The following is a 13,456-nucleotide window of genomic DNA, read 5'->3' as shown; positions in this document are numbered from 1 at the left end:
ATACTCCACCCATGCCCATGAAATTACTCAAATTGTGTTGAAACATTGGCATATTATAAAGCTTGCCATTCCCATAATAAGTGATAACCCAATCTGCTCATATCGGCGGGGTAAAAATATTGGGGAAAGTGTAAATCATAGTGTTTTTAGAGTCATTGGCCCCTGTAGTGTAGGCTGTCATTTACCTTGTGGTCAATGCCAATGGTGCCCATTTACAATGGCGGGTGATAGATGGATTCATCCAACTACAGGCATAATGTATGACTAAGTGTCATACCAACTGCAACTCTGACCTGTGCCCAAAACTTTATATAGGACGCACTACTCGTTCGATTAAGGTGAGATTAACAGAGGACAAATCTGGAGTTAATACTCAGAGTGAAGTATCTCCTCTGGTTCATCATTGGAGAGTATGAAACCATAAATTAGTGGACCTACAGTGGAGGGTATTAGATATTATTACAGTCGGGTGGGAGGGAGGTAATACTAATACTGGATGCTGTAGGCGATTGCTTCCTGGAACAACTTGTCAAGGAAAATACAAGAGGTAATGCAATTCTGGACTAATTCTGAATGGACTGCTAGGACCTGCACAAGGTGTAAAAGTAGAAGGGACGCTGGGAAGCAGCAATCACAATATGATCCGCTTTAACCTGGACGCAGAGAAGAAACATCGGTCCAGAACGACGGCCACGGTGCTGAATTTCCGAAAGGGAAATTACAAAGGGACGAGAATCTTGGTGGGGAGGAAGATTAAGAAGAGGATAAGCACTGTAAAAACACTAGAGCAAGCTTGGTCCCTTTATAAGGACACAGTCACCGAGGTGCAAAATCTACATATACCACGTATCAACAAAGGATTCAAGAGAAAAAAGAACAAAGAACCGGTGTGGCTCACTGTAGAGGTGAAGGAAGCGATCAGAGACAAGAAAACTTTGTTAAAGGAATAGAAAAGGTCAAAAACGGATGAAAACTGAAATAAGCACAAACAACATCAACACAGGTGCCACAAGGTGGTAAAAGGGGCCAAAAGAGACTACGAGGAAAAAATAGCCAAGGAGGCGAAAAACCTCAAGCCTTTTTTTCGATATATTAAATGGAAACGACCTGCGAAGGAAGTGGTGGGACCATTGGATGACCATGGAATAAAGGTAGTGCTAAAGGAAGACAAAGAAATCGCTGACAAACTAAACATTTTTTGCATCTGTATTTACCGAAGATAATACAGGAACCCGTCAGACCATATGCTGGAAACGAAGAAGGGAAACTGACAGGGATGACGGTCAGTCTAGAAGAGGTATGCAGGCAGATTGATAGGCTAAAGCGATAAATCCCCTGGGCCAGATGGCATCCATCTGAGGGTCATCAAGAAACTGAAAGGGAATATAGCTGAACTGCTTCAACTAATAGCCAATCTGTCGATCAAATCGGGAAATATTCTGGAAGACTGGAAGGTGGCGAATATTACACCGATCTTCAAGAAAGGTTTGAGGGGGGATATGGGTAACTATAGACCGGGGAGTCTGACCTCAGTTCCGGGAAAGATGGTAAAGGTGCTGATAAAAGACCACAACATTGATCACCTTGACAGACACGGGCTGATGAGGACCAGTCAGCACAGTTTCAGCAAAGGCAGATAGTGTTTGATGAACTTGCTGCACTTCTTTGAGGGAGTAAACAGGCAGATAGACAAAGGCGACCCGGTCAGCATTATATATCTGGATTTTCAAAAGGTGTTTGACAAGGTTCCACATGAACGACTACTTTAGAAAATTGCAAGCCATGGAATCGAAGGTGAAATACTCACGTGGATTAAAAACTGGCTGGAGCATAGGAAACAAAGAGTGGGAGTAAATGGACAATATTTGGACAGGAAGAGCGTCACCAGTGGGGTGCCACAGGGCTCAATGCTTAGACCCGTGCTCTTCAACATCTTTATAAATGACCTGGACATTGGTACGACGAGTGAGGTGATTAAATTTGCGGGCAATACAAAGTTATTCAGAGTAGTGAGGACGCGAGGGGATTGCGAAGATCTGCAATGTGACTTAACCAAGCTTGAGAAATGGGCATCAACATGGCAAATGAGGTTCAGCGTGGATAAGTGTAAAGTGATACATGTCGGTAACAAAAATCTCATGCATGAATACAGGATGTCCGGGGCAGTACTTGGAGAGACCTCCCAGGAAAGAGATTTGGGAGTGGAAGACATCAATGTACCCTTAAAAAAAGGATAAGGGAAGTAAAACCTATCAGAACCACTAACTACATCTACCAAACCTATCACTTCCACCTCTATTCCCTGTGCATATCTTAATACTAGATCCATCAGGGATAAAGCTTTTTTAATTAAAGACTGGATCATCAGCAAGCAAATAGCCTGTCTTTTTCTAATGTAAACATGGCAATTGTCTGAAGAAGATCCAATAATAAATGATCTTCTACCAGATAATTATAAAATTCACATGCTAAATCGTAATGGAAAAAGAGGGGGAGGATTAGCAATTGTTTTTAAGGAAGGATTTGAATTTGAAATACTGGATTCCAAAATGACCAATCAACTTGAAATATTAGCCTGCAAAATTAGCAATAAGGAACTAGAAGAATCCCTTTCTTGCATATTATTTTATGTCCCGCCGAAAAGTTGGCCAAAAGCTAGAGAGGACTTTTGCAAATTTGTTCTACATAATTCAATCACTTCATCATATAATATTATTGCAGGACACATAAACTTACATTTAGATGAAGAGGACAATCCAGATGCGAAAGACTTTAAAAACTTTCTATCTTTGCTTAATTATAATCTCCCTTTACCCACACAAACATATGAAAAAGTCCATCATTTAGATGTGGTATCTATGTCCACAAAGGAGATATTAGACCCTTCCATCTCTCTATCTGATGGCACTTGGTGTCACGATATCTGGTCTGATCATTTTACTTATTACTTCAATCTAATCTGGACTCATTTAAAATCTAAAACACATCCACAGATAAAAAGAGAACATCTCACAAGGGGTCATAACAATCCAGAGGAATATTGGTCACAATATGAACTACAAGCAGAGATAGGAGAAGGGGTTGATTTCTGTGATCACTGGATGAAAACTAGCATATCCATTTTAGATAAAATTGCCCCTAAATGAAATAGTAAAAGCTACTCAAATAAATACAACAAATGGTTTGACACCGAACTTCTAAAAATGAAACAATTAGTAAGACGATTGGAAAGAATTTGGAAAATAAACGCGAAAATTGTCAGACCGGAACTGGAGATCCAACATAAAACTCTACAAACAACTGATGAAAGAAAAACGTAAAGCATTTTACTCATCCAAAATTAACTCATCTAATACTAGCTCAATAGGAATCAACACAAAAGAACTGTTCAACTTGGTTACAAATTTATTTGACATCACATGTTACACTCAACTCATGCATAATATTAAACTACCTTCAGCAAATGATTTAGCACATTTCGATTCAGAAATTAAAAATCTGAGAAATAACTGTTTGACAAATGACATATATGAACATCAAATAGCTAACATACAAGGAAATGAAATACCAGTGGATATGATTTGGAGTTCCTTTTAAGATTTAGAATGGAATAATTATATCAAATTATATAACAAGTACTCTAAATCATACTGTGCTTTGGACTCATGTCCTCCAGAAATTATGAAAGCAGCTCCATTAGACTTTAAACTATCTTTGCTGAATTATTAAACTGATAACTTAAAAAATGGAAAATTCCTCACTAATAATGGTCATATTATAATAACCCCAATTCCAAAAAATTGTAAAGAATCATCAGCATTAGTAACCAACTATAGACCAGCAGCATCCATTCCATTTATCGTGCAAATCACGGAAGGATTCGTACATACCCAATAGATGGAATATCTTGAACAGTTCTCTCTTTTGCACAAAACTCAATCTGGTTTTAGACCTTTGTTTAGCACTGAGACAGTAATTGCAGCTATCTTGGATAATTTGTGTTTCTGTTTAGTAAGGGCCTTAATGCCCTGATCATGCAATTTAACATGAGCTCTGCCTTTGACTTAGTGGACCATGGGAAACTGTTATAATGCCTAGATGCAATTGGAATCAGAGGAGAGGTCTTAGACTGGTTTTTGAGGTTTCCTTATGTCCCGCACCTATCAAGTACATTTTAATTACACTCTCTCTGATACCTGGAGCAATCCATGTGGCGTGCTGCAGGGGTCACCACTATCCCCATTGCTTTTCAATGTTTACATGTCTTCATTAGGTGCGCAAGTTTCCCAGCTGGGGATAAAATTATTAAGTTATGCAGATGACTTTACAATCATTATCCCATTCACCACCTCTCTCTCGGAAGTTAGCCCTAAGGCAACAGAAGCACTAAATTTGATGGAGCAATGGATGAGTGAATTCACATTAAAGCTTAATTCGGAAAAAACAGAATTCATTGTAGCTTCATCACACCCGCTTGACACTATATCATCACTGTGCATCAATAAACTCAGTTATCCTATTCAAACTACTATGAAGGTATTGGGCGTAAAAATGGACCAGAGCCTAAACATGAAAGACCAGGTGGACTCCTTGGTTAGAAACGTTTTTTTCACTTTCTGGAAGCTTCGGTCCATTAAAGCATATTTTGATGTTTCATCATTTAGAATTCTGGTACAGTCCCTTATACTGTGTCAATTTGATTACTATAATATCGCCTATTTGGCACTTTCCCAGAAGAACATGCGGCAATTACAACTGGTATAAAATGCGGTGGTCAGGCTAAATTTTGGGTTGAAGAAGTTTGATCATGTAACGCCTTCTACCAACTTCTGCATTGGCTGCTGATGGAAGCACGTGTGAGGTTCAAATTTGGATGTTTTTGCTTTAAGGTACTATTCGAATTAGCCCCTAAATATATAACTGACTTTTTCTCTTTCACAACCAACAGACATAAGAGAAGCTCACACTTGAATTTTATTTCTCCACTGATTAGAGGATGTATATTTTAAAAACATCATCAACATCTTTACGCACATCAGGCAGCATTATGGGGTAAAGACCTGGAGCAACTGCTTATGCCTACTACTTATGGAGAATTTAGGAAAAACCTAAAAACATATCTGTTCCTGAAATATTTAGGTAACTGACTTGTACAATCTTATTCCACAATATCTGATCTCTAGAGCTGTTTATCACTAGCTCTTAACTTTGTTAATTCTACTCAATCTGTAGCATCTTTTAATCATTGTCCACATACTCAAACTATCTTTCCCCTCGTTAAAAGGTGTCACGTATGCAGGTAAATTAGGGAAATCCCTTTCTTCAAATTCACTGAGATTTGGAATAACCTCCTTGCCCTGCTGTAGAACCTAGGCTCATTCCAATTATTCCGAAAGCATCTGAAAACCTGGCTTTTCTCCAAAGCGTAAAGCTATCTATTTAAAATGTAAAGCTAGCTAACCTCTTCATAATTTCTTATTATGTCCTTCCCTCATTTATTGAATTACCTTTAAATCGTGTTGAGCTCTATCTTTATGGAGATAATGCGGCACACAAACTTAAGGTTTAGTTTAGTTTATTGTAAACCGCATAGAACTTCACAGTCTTGCGGTATATAAACTGGTAAAATTATTATTATTAATATTATCGACAAGTCGATGAAGCCATCCATGCAATGTGTGGTGGCAGCGAAAAGGGAAAACAGAATGCTAGGATTGATAAAGAAGGGGATCATGAATAGATCGGAGAAGGTTATTATGCCGCTGTACCAAGCCATGTTGCGCCCTCACCTGGAGTACTGCATCCAGCACTGTTCGCCATACTTGAAGAAGGACACAGTACTACTTGAAAGGGTGCAGAGAAGAGTGACTAAAATGGTTAAGGGGCTGGAGGAATTGCCCTACAGTGAGAGATTGGAGAAACTGGGCCTCTTCTCCCTTGAAAAAAGGAGACTGAGAGGGGACATGATTAAAACGTTCAAGATACTGAAGGGAATAGACTTAGTATATAAAGATAGATTGTTCACCCTCTCCAAGGTAGGGAGAATGAGAGGGCACTCTCTAAAGCTGAAAGGGGATAGATTCAGTACAAACGTGAGGAAGTTCTTCTTCATCCAGAGAGTGATAGACAACTGGAATGCTCTTCCAGAGTCTGTTATAGGGGAAAACACCCTCCAGGAATTCAAGACAAAGTTGGACAAGTTTCTTCTAAACTGGAACGTACGCAGGTGAGGCTGGACTCATTTAGAGCACTGGTCTTTGACCTGAGGGCCGCCGCGTGAGCAGACTGCTGGGCAGGATGGACCGCTGGTCTGACCCAGCAGTGGTAATTCTTATGTTCTTATGTTAATAGCAGTGAAGCTATGATGGAAAAAGAAGAATAACACCACCAGAAGTATTATGATCTGGATGGAAATCTCAACTCCCTTATGTCTTCATTGTATGAAATTGAAAAAAAAAGTTTTGTTTGAGCGTTATGGTGAATGAGTCTGTATATATTTTTGAGAACTGAATCGATTTTAATGAATTTTTGAGGATGGCTCATGTGCAAGACTGTCATGGGTGGCAGCAGGACTCTGCGACACCGCAAGTCTTGCTGGGGGGATGTTGGGTTGGTAATGTGAGGACTTTGTAAGCTGGGCTAGTTCGACATCGAATAGCTCCAGAAGTTGAGTTTTGTGAGTTGGGCTAGTTCGACACTAAATAGCTCCAGTGTATGAGATTGTTAAGCTACAATGAACCTACAGTATACTGTAAAGAGGTTTAATGTATATATTTGAAGTGGTATTAAATTGAATAAAAGCTGCAGCCCATGCTCTACCATCAATTGAGTAAAGTGTGATTTCTTGATAAGGATGTGGTATGGACACGAGTATTTATGTGAATTCCTTTGTTATGAGCAATAGCATCAATATACAATACAATGCAATCTTTATTTATATATCATCAATACCTCCATGAAATTCACAGTGGTTTACATACATAATTATGAAGATACAAATTATTAAATAGTATTGCAATATTTAGGAATTATTAATAACAAATTCTTGAAATAGATAGATATTTAGGTCATTTTTGAAAATCTTAAAATTGGATTGCTGGTTAATATTAGTCACTGCAACAATCCCAAGCTTTTAGGTTGTAATTCTTCCCTCCCCTAAATGCCCACATGCATTTTGATTATTTGGTTTCTCGTGTCTTCTGGTTTTATCATAAATGTTATGTTTCACATTAGAGAATGACACAGGGACAAATTTTTCCCCATCCCCGCGGCAACTCATTTTCCCATCCCATTGAGTTCTTTTCCTGTCCCTGCCTCATCCCTGCAAGTTCTGTCCTCATCTGCACAAGCCTCAAGCACTTTAAAATCATAACTGTTCGAGGTTTGTGTGGTTAAGACAGAGCTTACAGAAATGGGGCAGGGACAGCAACAAAACTCACAGGGATGGGACGGGAAAATTGAGTTCCTGTAGGGACGGGACAGATTTGTCCCTGTCTCATTCTCTATTTCATATCGCAAAGACCCTTCAGAGAAAACAACAAACAGAAAGGGGGGGCGCGACGACAAAAGAGCCGAGGCCGTTACCTAGGGGGGGGGAATGAAAGGGAGGTAGGGAGGGGGAGAGGAAAGTCGGGAGGGGACCAATGAGGGTCAGGGACATAGGCATGGGGGGCGGGGGAACGAGGGTGAGGCAACCCGAACTGGAGCAGAAGCTGCAGTTCGGCCCTCACCATGGGGAGCGTCGCAGCGTTTTATGCTTTTCAGTGGGGCTGCCGAAGTGTTCCCTCCCATGGGTGGTTGGAAATGCGGCCAAGTTTGGCAGCAACATGGGGTTTGAGCCCTCTCCCCCATTCCAGCGTTGGGGGATCTGTCGGCTGGCCATTCACAGCTGTAGAGACCGCTGAGGGGAATGCAAGCAGCCACCATCTTCGCATTAAGCAGCGAGGTGCGAGGGTGTTCTGGGCCATGGCTGCTGAGTTTCGGCATATCCCTTTGAGGAGAGGGACAGAGCTTGTGTGCATGGGCAAGTCGGCCGGCCATGGAGGTTTGAGCGTAGAGCGGCGCTCTCAGCAGCAGCATGGGATGGTTTTTCTGTTTGCCTATGGAGGAAAATTATGTGCAGTCGAAGCACATGGCCCTGTAATTTGGAGGCCATCTTGGCCCCCCACGTGGCCAGACAGTCATAGCAGGGTAAGGCGTGATGTGGCTGCCGGATCCTTTCTGCGGTGTTGATGTGGGCGGGGCTTTCCGTGTACATGGCGGTAGGGGCTGTTCCCTTCACCCCATCAATAATACAGATGGGGGAGAGGGGCACTGATCACGGAGGTGAGTGGCGGTCAACTGGAGGCTGAAGTGCCAAGATGTTTGTGCTTTCATTATGTCATTCACCACTTTTATTGATGTCAAGCACTCGTTTACAAGTACTTGTAAGTAAACTTTTCAAGACATTTTAATATGCATTTAGTAGTCTTGTCTTTAGTTAATTTTCTTCACAATGTTATTCTTTGTTTTATATGCTCTGAGCCACATAGAGAGTGGTCGGGCCGGAAAGGGGGTTGTTCGCAGTGCGGCCATACTCAGGCCACGTGGTGAGTGGGTCATGCTATGCTTTAGCCATGGGCCACAAGGGATGCACCGGCTTGCCAATGGACTGAGGTCCTTGATTTGCTCCCTCTGTCCTGGCAGTGTCCCCCTCACTTGAGATGGTATGGCTGGGGATCTGCTTGGGGCAGTTCGTGTTTCGGTCTGCATATTTAGGGGACCATGGCCAGCTGGCAGACACTTCGGGGTAAGCTGCTGCAGTGCAGTACGCCTTGGTCCCAGACCTCTGCATGGCTCACTTGCGGAAACGTTGCGTGTGGTCGAAGCATGAATGCCCTGTAGTTTGGAGGCCATCTTGGTCCTGCACGTGGCCGGACATTCTTTATTTCTCCTCAGGAGATGTGTGGTATTCATTTAGATGAATCAAGTTCCTAGCCTATGTCCCAAGCTTATTAGGTTTTATCGTCATGAGGGACCTTCTGGGGTTCCTATCATATGTATTGCACAATATTTTGTGAGCCTCACTAATAGGAGCGAACAGGGCAATTTGACTTCTTTCAGTACAAAAAAAAAAGGGGTGGGATGGGGCGAGTCATCCTGTGGCTGTGACGGACGTATGGGCAGAGCTACTCAGGATGTCATCAATTTTATTGTGCAGCAGCAGCAATGGCCTAGGGAATGAACTCAATTTCATTTATCTAATCCCATATATTTTATTTGCATTATGTGATGGTATATCAGGCTGTGAGGCTGAAAGGCTTACAAGCAGCCTATTAGGGAAGATTATATTTAATACTAGACCTGTTCATTGCACATAGGCTTGTTGTTTCTTTATCTCTTTTACCTTTTATGTTTGTTGCACGGGAAAAGGGTGTCATCAACAGTGGGGGACGGTGCCTGCTGGTCCTGAAGGCAGGCGGGAAGAGTTACCATGCTTCTGAGCAATACAGTCTGTATATTTCACTTATGACAATAAAGTACAAAAGCTTGGCATGCATTTATTTCGTTGATAAGTACATAAGGTTAAACTTGCCCCCATAGGAAGGCAGCATAATTTCATAATCAAAAGAGCTAAATTGGTTAGCGGTGGTCTCAGAGAATTGGGAGTTCTTTGCATTAAGGTACTGCTCATGTTCTTTTATGAACTGCAATACTATATTAAACTTCTTGATGATTTAATGGGCAACTTTAGTTAACCCTGAGGCTGATTACTTCGTTCAATGAAGTTAATCATGGCATGCCTTAATTTAGAACAATAGGAACATGAAAATTGCCGCTGCAGAGTCAGACCAGTGCGCTAGATGAGTCCAGCCTCACCTGCGTGCGTTCCAGTTTGACAGGGGCTTGTCCAACTTTGTCTTAGACCCTTGGTGGATGTTTTCCCCTATGGCAGATCCCGGCAGAACTTTCAGTCTGCCATTCTCTGAGTGAAGAGGAACTTCCTTGCATTTGTGCGGAATCTGTCCCCTTTCAGCTTTGGGGAGTGCCCTCTTGTTCTCCCTACCTGACGGCCATGGCTGTACATTAAGGAGTGAGGCCAGGGTTTAAATTACCTAAGTTGACACATAAACCCCCTTATTGCTTCAGTGACATGGGGCGCCCTGGGTCTGGTGATGCGGGTCCGTGCTTGGGTCGTAATTGGTATGTTTTGTGCTGCTCTGTCATGGCGACCGGGGCTTATACAGGGTTGCTATCAGCCCATAGGGCAGGGATAGTCACCATGCGCCGCTCTACCGGATCCAATACCACAGCTCAAAGAAGGTCATTTAGCTTCCTTTGCTTAACAATAATAATAACAACTATATCTGATATACCATGATAACATACACAGTGCAAGGCAGTTTGCACAGGAAGAAACTGTACACAGACAGCAATATTACAGGATACTTGCAAATTACAGTAGAAGTTAAGGTAGCTGTGTCTGGAGGTTTTTGGAGAAACATCAAGGTGGGTCGGAAAATTGGTCTTGGCATATACATCAAGGTGGGTCGGAAAATTGGTCTTGGCATATCTTTCTGAGCAGTGTTATGTCATCCATAGCACTTCATGACATTACATTATACGGCATACATGTCTTCTATCCTGCCAATATCTTCAGCTCTAGGTGGTTTACAACAAGAAATTAGCCTGGGCATTCACAGAGAGATTACAAGGTGGATAGCTAGAGTATGCATTGGGATCTGGGAATGGCACGGTTGATAGGAAAGGCACATGCTAGAGGAATGGAGGCATCCTTGCCGGACATACAAGGTCACCCCGCAGTATCATTGCTTATATCATTTTCCTCTTAGCCTGCTCCATCAGACAACGAATGCATGTGTTGCTGTTGCTCCGGTGAGGTGTGCCATGCACTGCAACCAGGCCAGACCAAAGTCCGCTAATGTCTGTGCTCATTTCTTAGGAGTTTATCAGCCACTTAGTGGAGGGAGTCATTACAGAAGTATTCCCGGTCCATCCATCACCTTCAGGAATTCTCTTTCCTTGACAGTAGGAGAGGGTTGTTTTGGTGACTGATGGATAGAGCACAAGATAGTTTACCGTCAGGGAATGACGGTGGTTTGCCGACAGGGACCTTCAGGAGGGGGGGGGGCATCCCAGTCTCAAGCTCAGGTCCTGGACTTTAGGAGCCACTGGCTGGATATGCCACTATGCGGGTCATGTTGGGCTTGGTATTCATTTATCGGATGTAATGCTAGATGCTGCATTGTACTATGTTATCTTTGCCCCGGTGGATGACATGTTGGCTCATAGGCTCATAATTTGGTCCTTCTCTATGCTCTATTGCATACCTATGGCACATAGGCTCATAATTTGGTCCTTCTCTATGCTGTATTGCATACCTATGGTGGACCATTTTGGATTTTCTCAAGCTGGGGATAGTCAGATCCGTTCCGGTGAGGATCACTACGAGTCAAATGCCTATTGTTAGCAATTCATTATTCCTCTTTGCGAGACTTATCCACCTCAGGATAGCCATGTGACTAAGGGCCATATTGTGACTAGTTCTCTATTGCACTTCCTGTAGGCCTCAAAACTTTATCGAAACTCATAACCAAAGGGCACAGCCAGACTTGGTACCCTCTATGAAGGTATCATGTCATCATCGAGCTCATCCTGGGCCTTGCTCCTTCAGTTGACTTTTCCCAAAGCATGCATCATTCCAGTTTTCATCATTCCATGGGAACCTGAGTTTATCCATCATCGCAAACTTAGCCTTTTCGTAAGACTTTGGGGAAGCTTAGTGTTGGTGGGAATGGAAGGAACTCCCCATGCTTGTTATCTTCATTGCTGTCAAGGTGATTCAATGTCATCCAGGGTGTCTGGGGAGGGGGAGTTCAATGGAGTCTAAATTATATGTCATTATACTCCTCATGATACCTTGGGTCTTTGGCCTCGTTACCTTTCAGGCGATTCAGGTCTCACCAATGTTCTCATCTAACGTTAGACAAATGATGGGTTCTCATCTAAGGCTAGACAAATGATGGGTTGTATCTGAAGAAGTTTCATCAGCCGGAAGCCCGAAGTTATAATGCTGTTGAACAGATTCATGGTGAGACCTCATCTAGAATATTGTGTACAATTCTGGCGACCACATTATTAAAAAGATGTGCAGAGAATTGAGTCAGTTCATCGAATGGCCACCAGGATGTTCTCAGGACTCAAGGACCTCCCATATGAGGAATGGCTGGAACAAGTTGCAGCTGTACTCACTCAGGAACATAGGGGGAGAGGTGACATGATCGAGACATTCAAATTTGTCATGGGCTGTATTGAGGTAGAAGAGGATATCTTCTTTCTTAAAGGACCTTCGGCGACAAGAGGACATCCTACCCCTGATGAAACTCAGGGGTAGGAGATTTCATAGTGACACCAGGAAGTATTTCTTCACCGAAAGGGTAGTCAACAATTGGAATATCCTTCCAATTCAGGTAATTGAGGCCAGCAGCGTGCTGGATTTTAAGAGAAAATGGGATAGGCATGTGGGATCGCTACAAGGAAGAAATTAGGGGGTGGGTTAGTAGAGTGGGTAGACTTGTTGGGCCATGGCCCATTAATGCCGTCATCTTCTATGTTTCTATGTTTCTAGAGCTATAGTTAACATCAAGTTACATTTATAAGTTGTTTAGTTCACTCATTCTTATCATATACAGACGGTAATCTTTCCAGCGGGATAGACTGCTGACTATGGTTTGCCGGAGAACATCACTTGTACCATACATCATGTCTTACATGCGTCATGTCTTAACAGTCTTTTTCTTTTGCCTTGCATGGTTTTGCTTTATTCATCCTCAACGTCAGTCCACGACAAAAGTAAGAGGTTGGGTCCATTACTCAGGAGCATCTCGGATGTAAGAATGAGCGTCTCTGAGGTCAAGGGTTGGAGCGATTGGGGCGCCCTCATATGGATGTGGCATGGGTAATAATAATAATAATAATAACTTTATTTTTCTATACCGCAATACCACAAATCAGTTCAGAGCGGTATAGATGTGAGTGTGGATATGCTATAAGTACTGGTCTTCAGGGACAACCTATGTGAGCTGCAGCCATATGCCTGGTGGGGACCCGAGATAAGCGAGGTTTCACTATCTCGGGTTGTGGTGGAAATAAGCATAGTAGAGTCATAGGCACAGCATACAGATGTTGTTGATACCAAATGATGTGGCAACATATAGCCTTGCAGAAGTAAGTGAGGTAAGCACTCAGAGGCTTGCTTGTCTCCCAGCTTGGATGGCGGGAAGGCCGTGTGACATAACTTCTACAACTGACAGGTGGATGGCCCCTCCTTGAATGGGAGGGGGAGATAGTGGTGCAGCTTGGATGGCTCTCCCAAGAGAACAACGGGGGCCCAGCCAGAGATGCTGGGCAGGACACGGATCAGTTGACGGATGTAAGGACTGAGATGCAGCAATAT

The sequence above is a fragment of the Geotrypetes seraphini genome, chromosome 1, assembly GCF_902459505.1.
Source record: "Geotrypetes seraphini chromosome 1, aGeoSer1.1, whole genome shotgun sequence".
Classification (NCBI taxonomy): Eukaryota; Metazoa; Chordata; class Amphibia; order Gymnophiona; family Dermophiidae; genus Geotrypetes; species Geotrypetes seraphini.
The sequence above is the reverse complement of the archived record's forward strand: the minus strand, read 5'-3'. Positions refer to the sequence as shown.